The following is a 20756-nucleotide window of genomic DNA, read 5'->3' on the forward strand; positions in this document are numbered from 1 at the left end:
CTTTGGACTGGTATTAAGTGGACATATCTTTTTCTATTAACCAAAATAGAAAAAGATTGATTAAGAAAGATCGTCTTTCCAAATCGAACTGTCAAGCCCCATGCACGCACATGAGTGCGCACAGGGGCTAATAGGCGCGGTTGGACCAGAAGAGGGAAGTCGCGGGCATCTCAGGAACCAAGTAAGTGTGTTTTTTGTGTGTGTATGTGTAAAGGAGGAGGGGGATGTGATGGAAAAGGAGGGGGCGGGGTGCAGGTAGACGTAGAAATCTCGAGAGGGCGGGGGTGGGATTGCATTAATTCACTGTGTGTTTGCAGGGGTGTAACCCCGCATCCCCCCAGAATCCAATGAAATTGGCCAAAAATAAATTGGGCTTTTTTCGTGTACGGCCCTCAAAAGGCAGAAAAACACATAGACCTACCTGGGAAGTACTCAGAGCCACCCCCCCCCCCACCTTACTCTGTATAGTGACTACTAAAGCAACGCAGCTTGTTATAAAACTCCAATAAATCAATAAGTTTGCATCGTTTCTCAGAGCTTCCTTTACCACTACAGGAAAATCCTATTCATAGGCACTCCCACATGGTTTATCCCTTTCTTTACCTTTACACTTGAGGTGGGTTGGACGTGCACTGGGAACTAACCAATGGGAGCAGCTCCCAGCTACAGGCTTTCTTCTTCCCTAGATGGGATCCAATCAGATGCGTCCCCATTGTTCCCAGATCCTGGACATGAGAGATCAGGCTTCTGGATCATCTACACATTTACGCGCACTATGGTGTGTTATTGAGATTGTTTAGGCTCATTTCATGATAGAGGAAAGACACTTTGATTGACTCCTAACTAAGATCCTGGCAGTAGTCACACAGAGAGGACTAGGAACGCCATTGACAGGAATGCACAACAATCCATATTTCTCCATCAGCCTATGGATTGATACCTGGACGAAGGATGGCTGAGAAGGCTGCAATTGGGATTGTGCCTTTGTGGGTGGTCTCCGTGTGATTACTGGGAGCAGATGGGCAGGGTCCGCCATAGAGCCACATGCTGAAGAATGGTCAGAATCCACATACAGAGGTCTAACAGAGGATAAACTAAACAAGCAGTCAAACGGAACAAATACCTTACATGAGGGCAATAGGAATGTAGCGCGCATTACAGATGTTCAATTAGAGTGTAGGAACTGCGTCTGCTGCAGGGAGGTGATAGAAAAAGTCTAAGATTGTGGCATGATGCATGGGAGGACCTTGTCAGAACTAGACCAACGAGATGCTACTGTGTCTGGCTTCTAGGCAAAACCATATTTTTCCCTTCCAGACATAAAGGGAGTGGAGCATCATCTATGCCCCTCCTCCCGCAGATGCTGCAGATCTATCCTGCAATTTCCCAGTGCCCTGTGTATGGATGTGCAGGTGGGTGGGCTTTTCTCTGGAATCACCCTAGCACCTGTCACTCTACTGAGAAGACTGATCCCTCGATGCTCCTTCCAAGGTTAAGAAGAAAGGACTTCCATTGATGAAGAGTCCCTTTGTTCCCTCTTATCTGAGTTTGTACAAAAAGGTTTTGCACGTTTCCGGGACTAACAGTTTCAAATGCTCAACTCCTTCCAAGCAGGCGTCCGCCTGGGTCTCGTGTGAAAAACCTGAAGGTGTCTCTCCCACTAGTCCCCAGAGATCTGTCATACAGGTGGCCCGGACACGGCCATCGCTATTGGATCCAGTTCCTGGGGGAGGACCAGTGGGGGAGGATCACCTATATGAGGGGCCTTCGGGGAGTGGAAGTGGGACACCGAAGGTTGAGAAGCGGTACCCCCGTCCTTGTAACACCTTTTCCCCATCCTAACCTGTAGGATATTTAGAAGCTCTACCGACCCCCCGACCCACAAACACTTTCTTACACTGTAACAGATAACAGACAAACACCAGAGCCGTTTACCTGACATGTCCCAAAACACGGGTCAGGCAGAGTCAGGCAATTGACAATAACCACGCACACCTGACAGCCCTTTACCTTCCCCGCAGGGATAAAAGGCAGAGCACAAGAGCACAATACGAGCAAGGCCGAACGCACAAGGAAACAGCTATACCGGACCGGCAGTTCAAACGGAGGAGAAAGGCGGCAAGACCTGGTGGGACAACAAAGGGGGAACTCTCCTTGCATTTTTAAACTTTTTTTTAACTCATACCCGCAAAGCCTCCGAAAGGGAAATGATAAGACCAGAGTTACAGCTGGCGTGTGGAGGAATAGATATCAACAGTGCACAGAGGCCTTCCACATTGATAGCACAGGCACGCTGACTACCGTGGTACCATCCTTGACTCCAGAAGCCAAGCAGAAGACAAGCCAACAGGTTCAACACAGCCAGTGAGTCGGAGGAAGCTGATAGCAAACCAAACTGTGTTGAGCCCAAGGTTGCTAGTGGCAGCATTATATGAACACAAGGAACTTGAGAAGAAAGAACTTGTGTGTGTGTGTGTGTATGTGTTTGAACTTTAAGGAAAGCCCAGACTAGGGCAAGCTGCAGAGTGGTCAGGTGTGCTCATTCAAAGGACTCTCGCTGGCCCCTTTTGTTTTGTGTTGAAACTGCAAGTACCAAAAGGCCCTAAGAAAGGGCGGCGTGAGATGTCAGAGTGGTGCTACATGGCTCACGTCAAATCCCTTGTACAATAAAAAGTCTCTGACCCATTGCCGAGAGAAAGCTTGGGGAAGGGAACCCTGCTTTCTTATAAGATTTTGAACTGTCGAATAAGGCAAGTGTGAACTTGACAGAGGGATGCCGATAGAAAGCTAGGAGAAGGGAACCCAAGCTTTCTGATGAAAATTAGCAAATTCATGAACTGTATTAAAGAAGGCCGTAGTGAACCTGATGGAGGGAGGCCCACTTTGCAAGGATGATCTGAGCCCAGTGTAGGGAGATCCTAGGGACGAAGAACAATCGCCCAAGGTGCAAGACCACCGAAGGAACCTTTGTTTGTTGTTTTGATCCAGCAGGCCTACTAAGGCAATAGACTTTTGACGAAAGAGTCATGGCCCTTGAAGGTTCTGGAATCGTTGAATATACTTGTGAACCTTGTGCTGGAGAGGCCCAGGAGTGTGCTGTGCTCGGGAATCCCGCCCTTTCTCGTGCTGAAAACGTGGGGAAGGGACACCCCGCCATAACATCCTGACTTATCATTTTGTGAACACGTCTTTCTTTTCTGGTGAAAATTAGCCCACACTATTTTTTGTTACTTAGTGGTAAGGATTAGAAATAGGTTTTCTAGTCTAGGCCCTTCTTACATGACAAGACGCTACTAGGACTGCCTTATTATTATTTGATGGTCGTAGCTTGCTACCATCCTAGCTTTAGGTTTAGATTAGGCATTTTTCTCAACCATGCATACAGTTTAATGAACACCCTTGAACTAGGATAACTTATGTCTGTCTTTTCTGTTCCCACCATGAGTTCCTTACAAATGGTGTCAGAGTGGGATGTGAATCAATTGAAACAAATTGGGGTACCCTACAATTTCAAAAACGTAGTCATCTAGCATCTAATCCTTCTGTTGCCACAAGAGAATCAATAGGTTTCAGTATTTGTAGCAGTAGGGAAGCTGTAATTCCCCCTGGAAAAAGATAAATAATTCCTATCGATTTGCTTTTGATACCCCCTCCGGGGTGTTACATCAGGTTAGCCCCAAAATCTGGCCTAGCATGGAAGTTCATTATAGATGTTTTAGCAGGCCTCATCGACCCTTACTTCCGAGGGGACATAAATGTTCTCTTACAGAATCATGGCAAAGACCCATTTGAAGTACATTGTGGGGAAAAAATTGTTTAAGGAATTTCGGAAAGGACACTGTTCTCTCAGATTAAAGAAAGCAAACCAGAGAAAACAGAAAGAGGTGCATTGGGCTTTGGGAAAGCTGATAAGCCTTCTAATATCAAAGGTACAGGAAAAGGGAGCCTCTTTTTCTTGTTAAAGCAGGGATTGTTGTATAGGAGGGAAACATCGACCGAAGGGCTAATAAAAACACAGTTGGTGATTCCCAGGACTTACCAAAAGGTTGTACTGGAGATTGCACATTCCCATCTTACCGGGGCCCACCTAGGACAATCCAAAACCCAAGTACACATCAGTGGGAAGTTTTACTCATCAGGTATCCACGCCGATATAAAGACCTTTATTGAGATGTGTGAAATATGTCAAAAAACGATCATACACGTCCCATTGCCTGTTCCTTCCTAGGTCCTCGCGATTGTTGATTATGCCACTAGAAACCCTGAAGCATTACTAATGCAAAATAATACCACACAGCAAATCCTTAAACACCCCCTACTGTATTTTTCCACAGTTGACATTCCCAGGGAAATATTGACCGATCAGGGTTCAAAGAGCTACTCCATATAACCACCTTACGAAACCTCTGTGTACCATCCCCAGACCGATGGCTTGGTTGAAAGATTCAACAAATCCCTCAAATTAATCCTGCAAAAATTGGTAGAGAAGGACGGTAAAAACTGGGACCGAATGATCCTGTGGGCACTATTTGCAGTGAGAAAAACCCCACAGGCCTCTACAGGATTCTCCCCGTTTGAACTACTTTAAGGCAGAGAGCCCAGAGATGTCTTGGTCATGCTCAAGGAAACCTGGGAAGATTGAGAAGAGGCGCCCATTCCCATCTCGCAAACTGCTACTCAAATGCGAGAACATATGAGACTTGTTTGAGATCTAGTCAGCACTCATATGGAAAAGGCACAGAGCCAATAAAAATCTAACTGCAACAAGAAAGTAAGCTTGAGATTGTTTTCTACAGGACAAAAAGTATTGGTCCTATTATCCACCTCTGATGACAAGCTTGTTTCTAAGTGCCATATGTCCTCTGAAATATTAGAACGAACAGGAACCTGCATTTATAAAGTAGCCCACCTCAACAGAAAACAGAAGGTCCACTTATATCATGTAAATTTCTTCAAGGAGTGGAAAGAGATGGCGTCAGCCACCGATGCCAAAGTACTACCTTGTTTGGTTCCCGAAGATATGGACAACTTTGAACAAATTCCTTCCGAGTTGTCTGCTCAATAACTAGAAGATCTAAGAGATGCATGACATCATTCCCCAATGTATTTTCATACAAACCAGGAAGAATCAAAGGCACTTACCACTATATTAGAACTCTCAAGGGAAAAGTGGTACATTTAAAACCATATAGACTCACAGAGGTCCGTAAACAGATAGATAGTGGTTGAAGAAGTAAACAAAATTCTGCAAGCAAATATTAGCAAGCCTTCTTCGAGCCTGTGGTCCTCCCCTATCGTGTTGGTCAATAAACCCGACGGTTCTTGGAGGTTCTGTATAGACTTCTATCAAGTTAATGCAATTTCCTAATTCAATGCCTATCCCATGCCATGCATGCCATACATCGATGACCTAATTGATAAACTTGGAGCAGCCACCTTTATATCCACCCTAGACTTAACAAAAGGGTACTGGCAGGTACCAGTACATGGGCCAGATAAAGAAAAGACAGGATCCAGCCAAAACAAATAATGGTCTAGCATACCGTAGTCAAGTTCCTGTGGAAACCATCCTTGGGGGGTAGCATCAAGGAGCCAATTGTCGAGTTAGGAAAGTTGTAGAATGCTCAGGCGAATATCTACAAGAGGGGTCAGTGTCTTGATGGCAGCCCTCTGGACTAAGAAGAGGCCGACTGGAAGGACCTGGAACTGGTAATGACCCTTCCTGGTGGCAAACCTCCAGAACCTCTGGTCCCAACCCGAGACTGGAAAATAGAAGCAGACATCCTACAGCACCACAGAACAAGGGAGGTTCCTTAGGACTAGTATGTATGTATGTATGTATGTATGTATGTATGTATGTATGTATGTATGTATGTATGTAAGAGTGTGCAATAGATACAACATAAGAATTGATGGAAAGCAGTGAGCTTCTCCCAATGGGGTGACTTCAATTGACATTCTGACCAGGTTGTGGAGGGGAGTAAATGGAACAGTCACCAGAGAAAATACATAGGTGGATCTACATAGATCAGGGACATCCAATGTTCGACATTTTTAAGTGGGGGCAGGTGGTCCCTATGTTAGGGCCGTGACTGTAATGGATGGAGTGCTAGAGTGGATGTAGAGAAAATGAGGGACAGAAGCAGGTTAGAGGCGAGGCAAAAAGGGTAGCACGAAGGCAGATTAGAGGTAGGTTAAGAGAATAATTCGGAGGTGAGGAGGTAGAATTTGAACTTGGCTTTGAACAAATCAGTGTTGACTGTTTTCAGGGGAAGGAAATTCCATACAGGTGGAACAAGAAGAGAGAAAGAATAGATCTAGAGGAAGCGCAGGGATGGTGAGGATCCACAAGGGTAGTCGAGGAGGCAGAGCAGAGATTATGAGAAGGCTTCTAGAGTTGGATAGAGGAGGATAGATACACTGGTGCCTTACTGTGGATATATTTGTGAACCAGGAGAAGAAATATTTAAATCCCTATATTACATCATCAGCCATCCAGCCTGATGATGGTAAATGAAAGTAGGTGTGAAGTGAAGAGTTCAAAGAGAGTCCTGGTAGCCAAGTTAATGTTCTTGTTGAGAGGAGAGAAAGAGCCTCATCACGGTTTGGCCTGAGCCCTTAAATGCGGCGGTAACGGTATTACTGCTGCCTTTAAGGACTGGCCAAATCACGGGTTTGGTGGAAAATGGCATTTTTACATCCAGCTTTTTGCTGGAGGTAAAAATTACCATTTTCGGGAAGTTTTAAGCACTATTACCACCTGCGCAATTACTGACGGTGGTAGTAGTGCTCCCCAACCCCATTGGGTCCTATGAACGCAATGTGGAATGGGTATTTACTGCCCCCCCCACAACTCATGATCCAGGGCAAATTGCAGACTGAGTCGCAGAAGCACTATTAGCGTTGGGCGATATCCCGGCCAGGGCTCAAGTCCAGGGTACACGCGGGTGGATGGTGTCCACCCACTTTTTTCAGAGGGTGGACTCAGTCTCCCCAGCTAAAATCATAAAACATTGAAAGTCGAATTAAAGCCGATCTCAGGGATGGAACCGCAGTCGTCAGGTTTGCAGGGCGGACACTTCACTTCTGCTCTATATAACCTGTTGAAAAATGCTAAATGTGGATTTAAAGATTTATGCAAAAGTTATGGCTATACGGCAACAAAAGTATATAAGTGATTTAATAGATGGTTCACAAGTAGGGTTTATGGACAAGAGACATGGATATGACAACATTAGGACGTTATTAAATATAATAGGTTTGTCTCGTGAAAAGGCGCAGGAAGTACTTCTTATCTTCTTTGATGCTGAAAAAGCATTTGATTGTGTGAATTGGTCGTTTCTTAATTTTACGTTACTTCGGATGGGCTTTGGTCGACAATTCCTGAATGCAATAGGTGCTCTGCAGTATAACATTTCGGCAAAAATCTGGGTTAATGATGTTACGCCCTTCTTATTTAATTTAGTTCTTGAACCGTTGTTAATATATCTTAGACAGGAACAGCATATTTGTGGATGGAAATTAAGGGATGTACGCTGATGATCTGACAGTAGTTCTGACAAATACAGAGGTCGGGGGGCTGTTACTAAGGGACATGTTACAGGAATAAGGGAAATAATCTGGGTATAAGGTAAATTGGGGGAAAACAGTGGTGTTTCCGCTAAAGATAGATCCGCTAAATGGAAGATCGTTGGACTGGGAGTGTCATTGGGCTGAAGTCTCAGTGAAATATTTAGGTATTCATTTGGTGCTAAAAGAATAGTTCAATATAATGTGGAAAAATTAAAAGAAGTACTCATTAAGGATATACAACGATGGGATAGGTTGCCTTTGGGCATCTGGGCTAAAGTCAATGCTATAAAAATGATGTTGTTGCCTAAGGTTTTATATTACATTCAGTCTCTCCCTCTTAGGTTTACCAAGAAGGTGCTCAAGAGCATTGATAGATTCTTTATGGATTTCTTGTGAGGGAAGGGAAATAGGCCGAAGATTCCATGATTTCTTATGATACGTAAGGTTAAAGATGGGGTTTTGGCTACCGAGAGTTAGAGAATTATTATAAGGGTTTTCTATTAAAGAAAGCATCCTATTATTTTGGAGAAAGAAGGAATTCGGATCCTTACTGGCTTATGATGGAGCGGGAGCGGTTGTATCCTTTTCCTGTGAGTAGTTTATATGCCTGTGGAAGGTTACCAAACTCTGGGACAAAACTGGGAACAATGGTGGTTTCGAAAGCTGCTCTTGTTTCCTGGATTGAAGGATGTGAACGATCCTTGTTTTTTCATGATTAGGCATCAATTTGGCTGAATCCGGGTCTGCAAATTGAAAATAAAATGCTTAATTGGAGAGCTTGGGCTAATAAGGGTATCTTGAGAATAGGAGATGTTTGGAGGGAAGGAATGATGGTTCCATTTGGTGATTTGGTCAATTGTTATGACCTGAACAATAGAGAATTTAGGAGATATAGATCTTTGGAACAGTTGCTAAGGGAAAGGTTACAGATGTTAGATGAGCCTTTGAATTATAGACCTCAAATATGTGAATTGTTTACTACACCACCAGGGGCGGTTTCAACCTTTATTAAATTGATGCCTCTGCAGGAATGTATGTTGAACCCTTGGGATAAACTGAGATTGGAATGGCAGTCAGACATGGGAACAGAGTTATCTGAGGAATCATGGAATTATGCCTGGAGAATAGCAGTGAAAGCTAAAGTTGACCTAAACCTGAGATACATTCATCAACACGTTTTAGGACAAATTTATTGGACGCCTATGAGGGTGAATAAGAGAGGATTAGCAGATACAGATTTGTGTTGGGGGTGTAATTGTTCAAGAGGAACCTTTCAGCATATGCTTTGGGAGTGTAGTAGAGTATTAGATTTTTGGAAGGATGTTCTAGATCGAGTTGATTTAGTGGTAGATGGTTTATTCCCTCAAACCTTTAAATCGGCTATCTTTCTTTTGGTTGATGACAGAAGTGGAGATCTATGTGATTCTTTGGATTGGATTGATAGAGCACTGTTGATGGCTATTAAGTATTAAGCATATTATGAAGGTGTGGAAATCTAGGAAGAAATCTCACTATGAAAATTGGTTATTGGATATGCGAACACTTTTGTGGTATGAAAACACACAAGCCTTGAAGCGCGATCGGGAGGTTCACTATACTGAGATGTGGGGTTCATTCAATAGCCTGTTTGATTAAAATGTAGAACTTGTTTTATAAGTGTGTGAATAATATTGGGGCGGGTGGTGGGTGCGAGTTTGTCTTGTCTATAGTGATTTTTTTATTGTATTTGTAATGTAGATAAGTTGTGGGGGGGTTTCTTTTGTAGAGATATGATAAGATGCTTTGAAAAGAAATTTGATCTGTAATGCCTGATTTTGTGTACTTATGGCAAACTCACTCTTATATGTATGTTTTAATGTTTTATGTTTTTGTGTAAAATAGTAAATAAAGTTGAAAAAAATGGGCAAACTAAAGTTGAAATGTCCCATTTTTGTACTGCATGTTCCAGGGAAAACATTTGTATTGTTTGTTGGAGTTTAAAACATGCACACCTTTTAACGTTTTCAAAAACACTATTAGAAGAAAACAAATTCTCTTGGTTTTGTGTGTGTGATGATTTGATGAAAGGCAAATGCCAATCGTCCTGTGCGATTTGGGTGGTTCTGCAAAGCATATTTAATAAAATGTGCATATTTCACCTTGATATGCTAATTTCTGGTGACGTCACAACCCATTGTGTTTGTTTATGATCCCCCCCTTTTATTTTTAGGACTTGACCCCTGAGATTCCCGGAGGTATTACAGCCGGGATACCGCCCAACTCATTTTGAGGCCCCAAGCATTGTTGGGGAGACCAAAGAGGATGCTGTAATAATAGTCCAGTTTAGAAAAGAAAAGAGTGGTTAAGAGATGATTGGCATTGTTGAAAATAAGTAGGTGTCTGATTTTCATAATATTTGGGAGGTTGAGCCGAGCCGACCGTAAAGGTTTGAAGATGAACGTAGAGAAGTTGTGAGAAGAGTCATAGATGACGCCTAGGTTTCTAGCTCGAGAGGAGAAGGGGAGAGCGTCAGGAGGGAACTGGATAGGCAAGGGAGGCGATGAGAAAGAGTCCTTGGCGGGGAAGTTAGAACACCACTGTTTTGGAAGAGTTTAACACCAGAGAGTGCAAAGCCATCCAATATTTAAAGGCAAAGAGACGGTTTAAAATTTTGAAAGCAAGATCAGAGGAGATTAGTGCCCCAAGAGCAGAGGTATAGAGTGTAAAGAGTTGTAGAGGACTCAAGACAGAGCCTTATGTAACACCAACAGTTAGAGAAGTGAGTTGAGAGGTGTTGTTGTTCCAGGAGACAGAGAACTGTTGAGGTACTATGTAGGATTCAGTCCAGGCAAGGACTTGATCACAAATCCCAAGAAGAAACAGAATATTAAGGAGTGCAGGGTGATCAACAGTGTCAAAGGCAGGGGACATCAAGGAGAATTACAGTAGAGTATGATGGACTGAAGAGTTTCCATCTTGAAGGTGGCTTTGAGCAGAAAGTGGTTTACACATTTCAGGTTGATCATTGGAGAGAAATGGCATCCAGGTTTGGGCATTAATACATGATAGAATTCACTCCCTTGACCTGTTTTATTTATTTATTTATTTGTTTATTGGATATTTGTAAGCGCCTTTACAATAAATGGTGTTTCAAGGCACCACATCACCTGTTCTGGAAGAGGAATCTTCCTTATACTGGCTTCCTGAGGATTGACATAATCCCTTGCTGGAGAGTATCCATTTTCCATGGGGCCATGGTGTGATCTTGGTGCCAGATTCCGCTGGGTAAGAGGTGAACACAAGAGACGGTCCGTCTCAGACCACTGGCAGACAGGAGGGCTGGTAGTGGTAGGGACTGACCCTTGGTGTGGATACATTTGGCTTAATAAGCGGGGGCCTAGGATTGATTTCTCCCGAGCTTGCTTAACCAGTTCACCCATTTTCTTTCCGAAAAGCTTTTGCCCCTGCAAGGGAAGTTGGAGAAGGATGCCTCCCTTAGATGTTTCCTCTTTCCAATCCCTCAACCAGTATTGCCCCTGCCTGCAACAGCAGCCACCTTCTCAAGGGCGAAGGGATGTGGAACGTCGCAGGTAATGTTGGATCCAAACACAAGGCCTTCCACAAGAGGGCATGATCAGACCCCCTACTCCAGGTCCTCGAGTAGGACCTGAAAATCCTTGCGGATCAACTCAGTAGTATAGGCAGCGTAAATGCCTGCCCTCATACCACACGAGGGAGGAGTGTGTGCCTTTTTAAGCAAACCCTTCACCCTCATGCCATGTTGTCCGAATGGGAGGCCTCCTCTGAGGAGACAGAGAACTAAGTGATCGCACAAGGCTGGAGAGGGTCAACCTTGAGGTGGTCCAGAAATTCCATTTCAAACCCTTGTGTCATGTACATTGTAGACCAGTAGGGAAACTCAAGCTTCAGAGGACTTGCCGCTTCTGTGATATTCCAGCTTCAGTTATTAAAGAGAGTTAATTTTTTTTAATTACAATAAAGATATGATAAGCCACCAAGTTAATTGTTACATAAAATTTCACATACAACTATATCCTTCTGAAGGATAATTGATATCCTACAGTTGCAACAATCGTCAGTGTGGCTTTTGGCAGAAGTACACCATAAGACCGCCACGCGGGCAGCAGGAACACATAGGCCCTCATTACGACCCTGGCGGAGATCGTGGTGCAATATGCACCATGGAGCACGGCGGAAAGCTGCCGATACCGCCATGGGGGTTGGCGGATTTACCGCCCCATTCCGACCTTGGCGGGGCGGTAAATCCCCATTCCCCATTTTACCCTTCCCCATTCCCATTTTTGCCCCATAGGGTATAATGGGAGTGGGGAAGGCGTTAATTACGCCACCGTAAAATACGGTGGCGTAATTAACATCAAGGTCCCGTAGCGCCATGGATTTCTCCGCCCGGAAAAACCAGGCGGAAACCGCTCCATGGCGCTACGGGAACTCGTAGTAGGGCGGAAGGGTCCGCCGCGAATACCGCTGGCGTAAACCCACTCCGCCAGGGTCGTAATGAGGGCCATACTCTTTTTAACGTTTTATTCAAGATTTGACACTAAGTACATCCCTGTTACAGGTAAGCTCACACACAACACATTGGGATCACATAAATGAATATTATACAACTTTAACAAAAGGTACAGTCAATTTGAAATGTGGGTCAATAAGTAATTTATCTAAGAACTACACCAAGCAAACATTTTAATTAAAAAATATATATTTCTCCTAAAATTCTGCAATCGTAAATGTAAATACACAAGGCAAGTATACCAACCCGGATGGCATTAATCAACTAACTCAGGCAAAACCTTGTACTATGCATTGGAAAGTACTCATGGTTATACAGAGAGATTCACCCAAGCGCCCAAAGTGTCTATACATATATATCTGTGAAGGCCTTGCATACACAAATAGGCAGCCGAAAGTGATGTACAACAGTGGAATGGTAGGACCCAGTAGAAGAAAGTGAGGGAGAGGAGCATGTGATAAAGCATGTTCCAACTGTAAAAAAAAAGTAATGAAATATAGCCATATGCATCCAGGAAGGGACCCCATAGAGCACTAATTGAATCAAGTTTTTTTTAACATTTGTAGATTCGTAGTTCATGGGAGGAGGCAATTTGCTGAAAGTATGAGAAAACTGCTGGTGACCTTGGAACAGGGGAAAAAAGCATCTACCGCAATTGCAGCTATATCTTTGGATGCTGAGAAGGCATTCAATAGAATTGAGTGGGACTACCTGTTTACTTTCCTGGAAAAGTTCAGCTCTTGGTCAAAATGAATTGGATGGTTTAGCCCGCTTGCATACAGACCCCCTGCCTGGGAGTGTCCTTGTGAACGTCCTCATCTAAAATAAGTTTGGACCCCGAAGGGACACCAGGCAAGGACACAATGTTCACCTTCACTGTGTATCATCGGAATGGAGCCTCTGGCTATCATGCCGAGATCAAATGTAGACATCAAGGGAGTTGGCTTTGGTGGAGAATCAGGGAAGGTCTGGCTTTACGCTGATGACCTTTTGATTGTGTTGCAGGACCCTGACAGGGGTTTGGTCCCCCTTATGAATATTATGTATTCCTTTTCAAGCATATCCACTTATAAGATCAATCGGAGTAAATCCGAAATCCTACCCATCTCCTCCTCCTGTTCTATAAATGTATTTGACCAATGGAATTTTACATGGTGTCCTGCGCAGATGACATGCCTGGAGATATGATTGCCCCCTGCTGTTAAGGATTTAATGCAAATCAACTTTGCTACCCTACTACCTAAAATCAAATCTGATTGGACATGATGGCCTCTCCTGAAACTGTCCTTATGGGGCAAGGTCAATAGTATCAAAATTAATATCTCACCCAGGATTAACTATATTCTGTCAATGCTTCCTCTCAAATCACTGTGTGGCCTATTCAATGAGTTGGATGTTATGATACAATGCTTCATCTGGGAAAATAGACCTCCTAGACTAGCTCTGTCGAAATCACCACTGCCAGTGGCATTGGGAGGGATGAATATGCCCAATCTTAAACTTTATCACCTGGCTTTCTCAGTGAGACACAGATATGGAATGTCAAAACCAGATGTCGATGTTTGGGCACAGGCTGAAGCTAGCATGAATTCACCACTGGATCCAGGCTCCGTTGCCACCACCAAGGCTGGAATATCCTCAGGGAAGAATCCACTCAAGGAATTCCTGAGAGACAGCTTGCACACTATCTCAGACATTTCCAGAGTTGAGTCTTTTATCTTCCCTGATGCATCCATATGGCAGAACCCCAAAATCCAATTTCAAGGTCGTAGTATATTCTGGCCGAGCTGGTACCAGGGTGGGATTTGATACATTAGAGACTTGCTTGAGAATGGGGAATGGATCCCCTAGGATCACTTGTGTTGGAGACACAACTTGACGGGCGGTATTTACTCTGAATACGTCAATTAAGAAGAATTTTGAGTGTAACGTTTGAGAATACATCTGACTTGGTCCCTAGAAATGATGAGCGGCGTCCTTCTACCGGCTGGTGGCATTGGCATCAGGGAAAAACAGAGATGTCTTGTAGCTCTGGACTCAGGAACCTGATGAAAATTTGACACCTGATACTTGGTCAAGATGCTGCAAAAATATTAGGCTTTTTACACTGGATCGGGGCCTAAGAGCAAGTCATATTAAGCTTCTTCACCGTGTATATTGGACACCTGATAGGATGTACAAAAGAAAAATGTGTGACAGTAATCGTTGCTGGAGATGCAAGAGAGACAATGGCACGTTGACCCACACAATCTGGTTGTGCCCCAAGACAAAGCAACTCTGAACCGAGGTCTGGTCCTGGAAACCGATATTTCGAAAGCTTCGGTCTTTATCATGGATGCAAGCAGGGCCTGGGTGTTCAGGGGCTTCATGGTGGAGAAAACATTCATTCTATGTGCTTGGAAATCAGCTAATAGAATTGACATCGAGGAATGGAGCCATGAAATTTTGACACTACCTCTGAAAGGGAACACGTACTTAAGTGTTCAATTACACAGTACATTACCTCTACTGACATTACAGATCTAGACGTGTTCCGTGTTAACAAATTTAGATCACTCCAGAAGACATGTGCTTACTCTATTCAGTTTAATGACAAATGAGAAGAGTGAGATACTAATTAATAAATATAACACAGAATTTCGACTTTGGGATTAATTAACATTTGAAGGTTAAGCAAAGGGGGGCATACTACCAAACAGACAGCAACTCTAAACATTACTATTAGGCCCTGCAGAACCATGCAGCTTGATCTTAAGAATGGGAGCACAAGAAGTGTCAAACGCGCGAAGGCTGCTGGCTTTTTACTTTTAAAGTGTTTTTTCCTCAATGCTGTAACCCTAAAATATACTTTTTCTCTGGAAGCGTATTGTTGTATGTGAAATTGTATGTAACAAGTCATTTCGTGGTCTATCATATCTTAATTATGATTTTAAATAATGTCTTATATCTTCAACAATTGAAGCTGGAATATTGCAGAAGTGCACAAAAGCTCCCAGGAAGCTTGAGTTTTCTAACTGTTGACTTTCAATGCAGCTACTGTTTTTGTTAACCACAACCATATATGGTCTATCTCTAGAATTTAAATTGACTCGCTCCAGTGACTCCCAACTACTATCTGTAATTAAACTGAAATGTTTTACCCCAGTTCCTGGAGATGTTCACTTTCTCTAGATCTTTCCATTCACTGTGCACTACGCTACGCTATGCTGTACACTACGCTCAGTATACTATGAAGGGAAGACCTGCGTTCAGTATACTCTGGAGGATGGGAAGAACTGCATTCAGTATACTCTGGAGGATGGGAAGAACTGCATTCAGTATACTCTGGAGGATGGGAAGAACTGCATTCAGTATACTCTGGAGGATGGGAAAACCTGTGTGCAGTATACTCTGGAGGATGGGAAGACCTGCGTTCAATATACTCTGGAGGATGGGAAGACCTGCATCCAGTATACTCTGGAGGATGGGAAGACCTGCGTTTAGAATACTCTGTAGGATGGGAAGACCTGCGTTCAGTATACTCTGGAGGATGGGAAGACCTGCGTTCAGTATACTCTGGAGGATGGGAAGACCTGCGTTCAATATACTCTGGAGGATGGGAAGACCTGCATTCAGTATACTCTGGAGTGGAGCATCATCTATGCCCCTCCTCCTGCAGATGCTGCAGATCTATCCTGCAATTTCCCAGTGCCCTGTGTATGGATGTGCAGGTGGGTGGGCTTTTCTCTGGAATCCCCCTAGCACCTGTCACTCTACTGAGAAGACTGATCCCTCGATGCTCCTTCCAAGGTTAAGAAGAAAGGACTTCCATTGATGAAGAGTCCCTTTGTTCCCTCTTATCTGAGTTTGTACAAAAAGGTTTTGCATGTTTCCGGGACTAACAGTTACAAATGCTCAACTCCTTCCAAGCAGGCGTCCGCCTGGGTCTCGTGTGAAAAACCTGAAGGTGTCTCACCCACTAGTCCCCAGAGATCTGTCATACAGGTGGCCTGGACACGGCCATCGCTATTGGATCCAGTTCCTGGGGGAGGACCAGTGGGGGAGGATCACCTATATGAGGGGCCTTCGGGGAGTGGAAGTGGGACACCGAAGGTTGAGAAGCGGTACCCCTGTCCTTGTAACACCTTTTCCCCATCCTAACCTGTAGGATATTTAGAAGCTCTACCGACCCCCCGACCCACAAACACTTTCTTACACCGTAACAGATAACAGACAAACACCAGAGCCGTTTGCCTGACAATTCCCAAAACACGGGTCAGGCAGAGTCAGGCAATTGACAATAACCACGCACACCTGACAGCCCTTTACCTTCCCCGCAGGGATAAAAGGCAGAGCACAAGAGCACAATACGAGCAAGGCCGAACGCACAAGGAAACAGCTATACCGGACCGGCAGTTCAAACGGAGGAGAAAGGCGGCAAGACCTGGTGGGACAAAAAAGGGGGAACTCTCCTTGCATTTTTAAACTTTTTTTTAACTCATACCCGCAACGCCTCCGAAAGGGAAATCATAAGACCAGAGTTACAGCTGGCGTGTGGAGGAATAGATATCAACAGTGCACAGAGGCCTTCCACATTGATAGCACAGGCACGCTGACTACCGTGGTACCATCCTTGACTCCAGAAGCCAAGCAGAAGACAAGCCAACAGGTTCAACACAGCCAGTGAGTCGGAGGAAGCTGATAGCAAACCAAACTGTGTTGAGCCCAAGGTTGCTAGTGGCAGCATTATATGAACACAAGGAACTTGAGAAGAAAGAACTTGTGTGTGTGTGTGTGTGTATGTGTTTGAACTTTAAGGAAAGCCCAGACTAGGGCCAGCTGCAGAGTGGTCAGGTGTGCTCTTTCAAAGGACTCTCGCTGGCCCCTTTTGTTTTGTGTTGAAACTGCAAGTACCAAAAGGCCCTAGGAAAGGGCGGCGTGAGATGTCAGAGTGGTGCTACATGGCTCACGTCAAATCCCTTGTACAATAAAAAGTCTCTGACCCATTGCCGAGAGAAAGCTAGGGGAAGGGAACCCTGCTTTCTTATAAGATTTTGAACTGTCGAATAAGGCAAGTGTGAACTTGACAGAGGGATGCCGATAGAAAGCTAGGAGAAGGGAACCCAAGCTTTCTGATGAAAATTAGCAAATTCATGAACTGTATTAAAGAAGGCCGTAGTGAACCTGATGGAGGGAGGCCCACTTTGCAAGGATGATCTGAGCCCAGTGTAGGGAGATCCTAGGGACGAAGAGCAATCGCCCAAGGTGCAAGACCACCGAAGGAACCTTTGTTTGTTGTTTTGATCCAGCAGGCCTACTAAGGCAATAGACTTTTGAGGAAAGAGTCATGGCCCTTGAAGGTTCTGGAATCGTTGAATATACTTGTGAACCTTGTGCTGGAGAGGCCCAGGAGTGTGCTGTGCTCTGGAATCCCGCCTTGTCTCGTGCTGAAAACGTGGGGAAGGGACACCCCGCCATAACATCCTGACTTATCATTTTGTGAACAGGTCTTTCTTTTCTGGTGAAAATTAGCCCACACTCTTTTTTGTTACTTAGTGGTAAGGATTGGAAATAGGTTTTCTAGTCTAGGCCCTTCTTACATGACAAGACGCTACTAGGACTGCCTTATTATTATTTGATGGTCGTAGCTTGCTCCCATCCTAGCTTTAGGTTTAGATTAGGCATTTTTCTCAACCATGCATACAGTTTAATGAACACCCTTGAACTAGGATAACTTATGTCTGTCTTTTCTGTTCCCACCATGGTTTCCTTACATATGGTGTCAGAGTGGGATGTGAATCAATTGAAACAAATTGGGGTACCCTACAATTTCAAAAACGTAGTCATCTAGCATCTAATCCTTCTGTTGCCACAAGAGAATCAATAGGTTTCAGTATTTGTAGCAGTAGGGAAGCTGTAATTCCCCCTGGGAAAAGATAAATAATTCCTATCGATTTGCTTTTGATACCCCCTCCGGGGTGTTACATCAGGTTAGCACCAAAATCTGGCCTAGCATGGAAGTTCGGTATAGATGTTTTAGCAGGCCTCATCGACCCTTACTTCCGAGGGGACATAAATGTTCTCTTACAGAATCATGGCAAAGACCCATTTGAAGTACATTGTGGGGAAAAAATTGTTTAAGGAATTTCGGAAAGGACACTGTTCTCTCAGATTAAAGAAAGCAAACCAGAGAAAACAGAAAGAGGTGCATTGGGCTTTGGGAAAGCTGATAAGCCTTCTAATATCAAAGGTACAGGAAAAGGGAGCCTCTTTTTCTTGTTAAAGCAGGGATTGTTGTATAGGAGGGAAACATCGACCGAAGGGCTAATAAAAACACAGTTGGTGATTCCCAGGACTTACCAAAAGGTTTTACTGGAGATTGCACATTCCCATCTTAGCGGGGCCCACCTAGGACAATCCAAAACCCAAGTACACATCAGTGGGAAGTTTTACTTATCAGGTATCCACGCCTATATAAAGACCTTTATTGAGACGTGTGAAATATGTCAAAAAACGATCATACACGTCCCATTGCCTGTTCCTTCCTAGGTCCTCGCGATTGTTGATTATGCCACTAGAAACCCTGAAGCATTCCTAATGCAAAATAATACCACACAGCAAATCCTTAAACACCCCCTACTGTATTTTTCCACAGTTGACATTCCCAGGGAAATATTGACCGATCAGGGTTCAAAGAGCTACTCCATATAACCACCTTACGAAACCTCTGTGTACCATCCCCAGACCGATGGCTTGGTTGAAAGATTCAACAAATCCCTCAAATTAATCCTGCAAAAATTGGTAGAGAAGGACGGTAAAAACTGGGACCGAATGATCCTGTGGGCACTATTTGCAGTGAGAAAAACCCCACAGGCCTCTACAGGATTCTCCCCGTTTGAACTACTTTAAGGCAGAGAGCCCAGAGATGTCCTGGTCATGCTCAAGGAAACCTGGGAAGATTGAGAAGAGGCGCCCATTCCCATCTCGCAAACTGCTACCCAAATGCGAGAACATATGAGACTTGTTTGAGATCTAGTCAGCACTCATATGGAAAAGGCACAGAGCCAATAAAAATCTAACTGCAACAAGAAAGTAAGCTTGAGATTGTTTTCTACAGGACAAAAAGTATTGGTCCTATTATCCACCTCTGATGACAAGCTTGTTTCTAAGTGCCATATGTCCTCTGAAATATTAGAACGAACAGGAACCTGCATTTATAAAGTAGCCCACCTGAACAGAAAACAGAAGGTCCACTTATATCATGTAAATCTCTTCAAGGAGTGGAAAGAGACGGCGTCAGCCACCCATGCCAAAATACTACCTTGTTTGGTTCCAGAAGATATGGACAACTTTGAACAAATTCCTTCCGAGTTGTCTGCTCAATAACTAGAAGATCTAAGAGATGCATTACATCATTCCCCAATGTATTTTCATACAAACCAGGAAGAATCAAAGGCACTTACCACTATATTAGAACTCCCAAGGGAAAAGTGGTACATTTAAAACCATATAGACTCACAGAGGTCCCTAAACAGATAGATAGTGGTTGAAGAAGTAAACAAAATTCTGCAAGCAAATATTAGCAAGCCTTCTTCGAGCCTGTGGTCCTCCCCTATCGTGTTGGTCAATAAACCCAACGGTTCTTGGAGGTTCTGTATAGACTTCTATCAAGTTAATGCAATTTCCTAATTCAATGCCTATCCCATGCCATGCATGCCATACATCAATGACCTAATTGATAAACTTGGAGCAGCCACCTTTATATCCACCCTAGACTTAACAAAAGGGTACTGGCAGGTACCAGTATATGGGCCAGATAAAGAAAAGACAGGATCCAGCGAAAGCAAATAATGGTCTAGCATACCGTAGTCAAGTTCCTGTGGAAACCATCCATGGGGGGTAGCATCAAGGAGCCAATTGTCGAGTTAGGAAAGTTGTAGAATGCTGTGGCGAATATCTACAAGAGGGGTCAGTGTCTTGATGGCAGCCCTCTGGACTAAGAAGAGGCCGACTGGAAGGACCTGGAACTGGTAATGACCCTTCCTGCTGGCAAACCTCCAGAACCTCTGGTCCCAACCCGAGACTGGAAAATAGAAGCAGACATCCTACAGCACCACAGAACAACGAAGGTTCCTTAGGACTAGTATGTATGTATGTATGTATGCATGTATGTATTTAGTTATTTATTTAAATACAGGGAAGAGCAATGCTCATTTGCAAAAGAGTGTGCAATAGATACAACATCAGAATTGATGGAAAGCAGTGAGCTTCTCCCAATGGGGTGACTTCAATTGAGATTCTGACCAGGTTGTGGAGGGGAGTAAATGGAACAGTCACCAGAGAAAATACATAGGTGGATCTACATAGAGCAGGGACATCCAACGTTTGACATTTTTAAGTGCAGGCAGGTGGTCCCTATGTTAGGGGCGTGACTGTAATGGATGGAGTGCTAGAGTGGAGGTAGAGAAAATGAGGGACAGAAGCAGGTTAGAGGCGAGGCAAAAAGGGTAGCACGAAGGCAGATTAGAGGTAGGTTAAGAGAATAACTCAGAGGTGAGGAGGTAGAATTTGAATTTGGCTTTGAACAAATCAGTGTTGACTGTTTTCAGGGGAAGGAAATTCCATACAGGTGGAACAAGAAGAGAGAAAGAATAGATCTAGAGGAAGCGCAGGG

This window comes from Ambystoma mexicanum, chromosome 13, assembly GCF_040938575.1.
Source record: "Ambystoma mexicanum isolate Mex_15411 chromosome 13, UKY_AmexF1_1, whole genome shotgun sequence".
Classification (NCBI taxonomy): Eukaryota; Metazoa; Chordata; class Amphibia; order Caudata; family Ambystomatidae; genus Ambystoma; species Ambystoma mexicanum.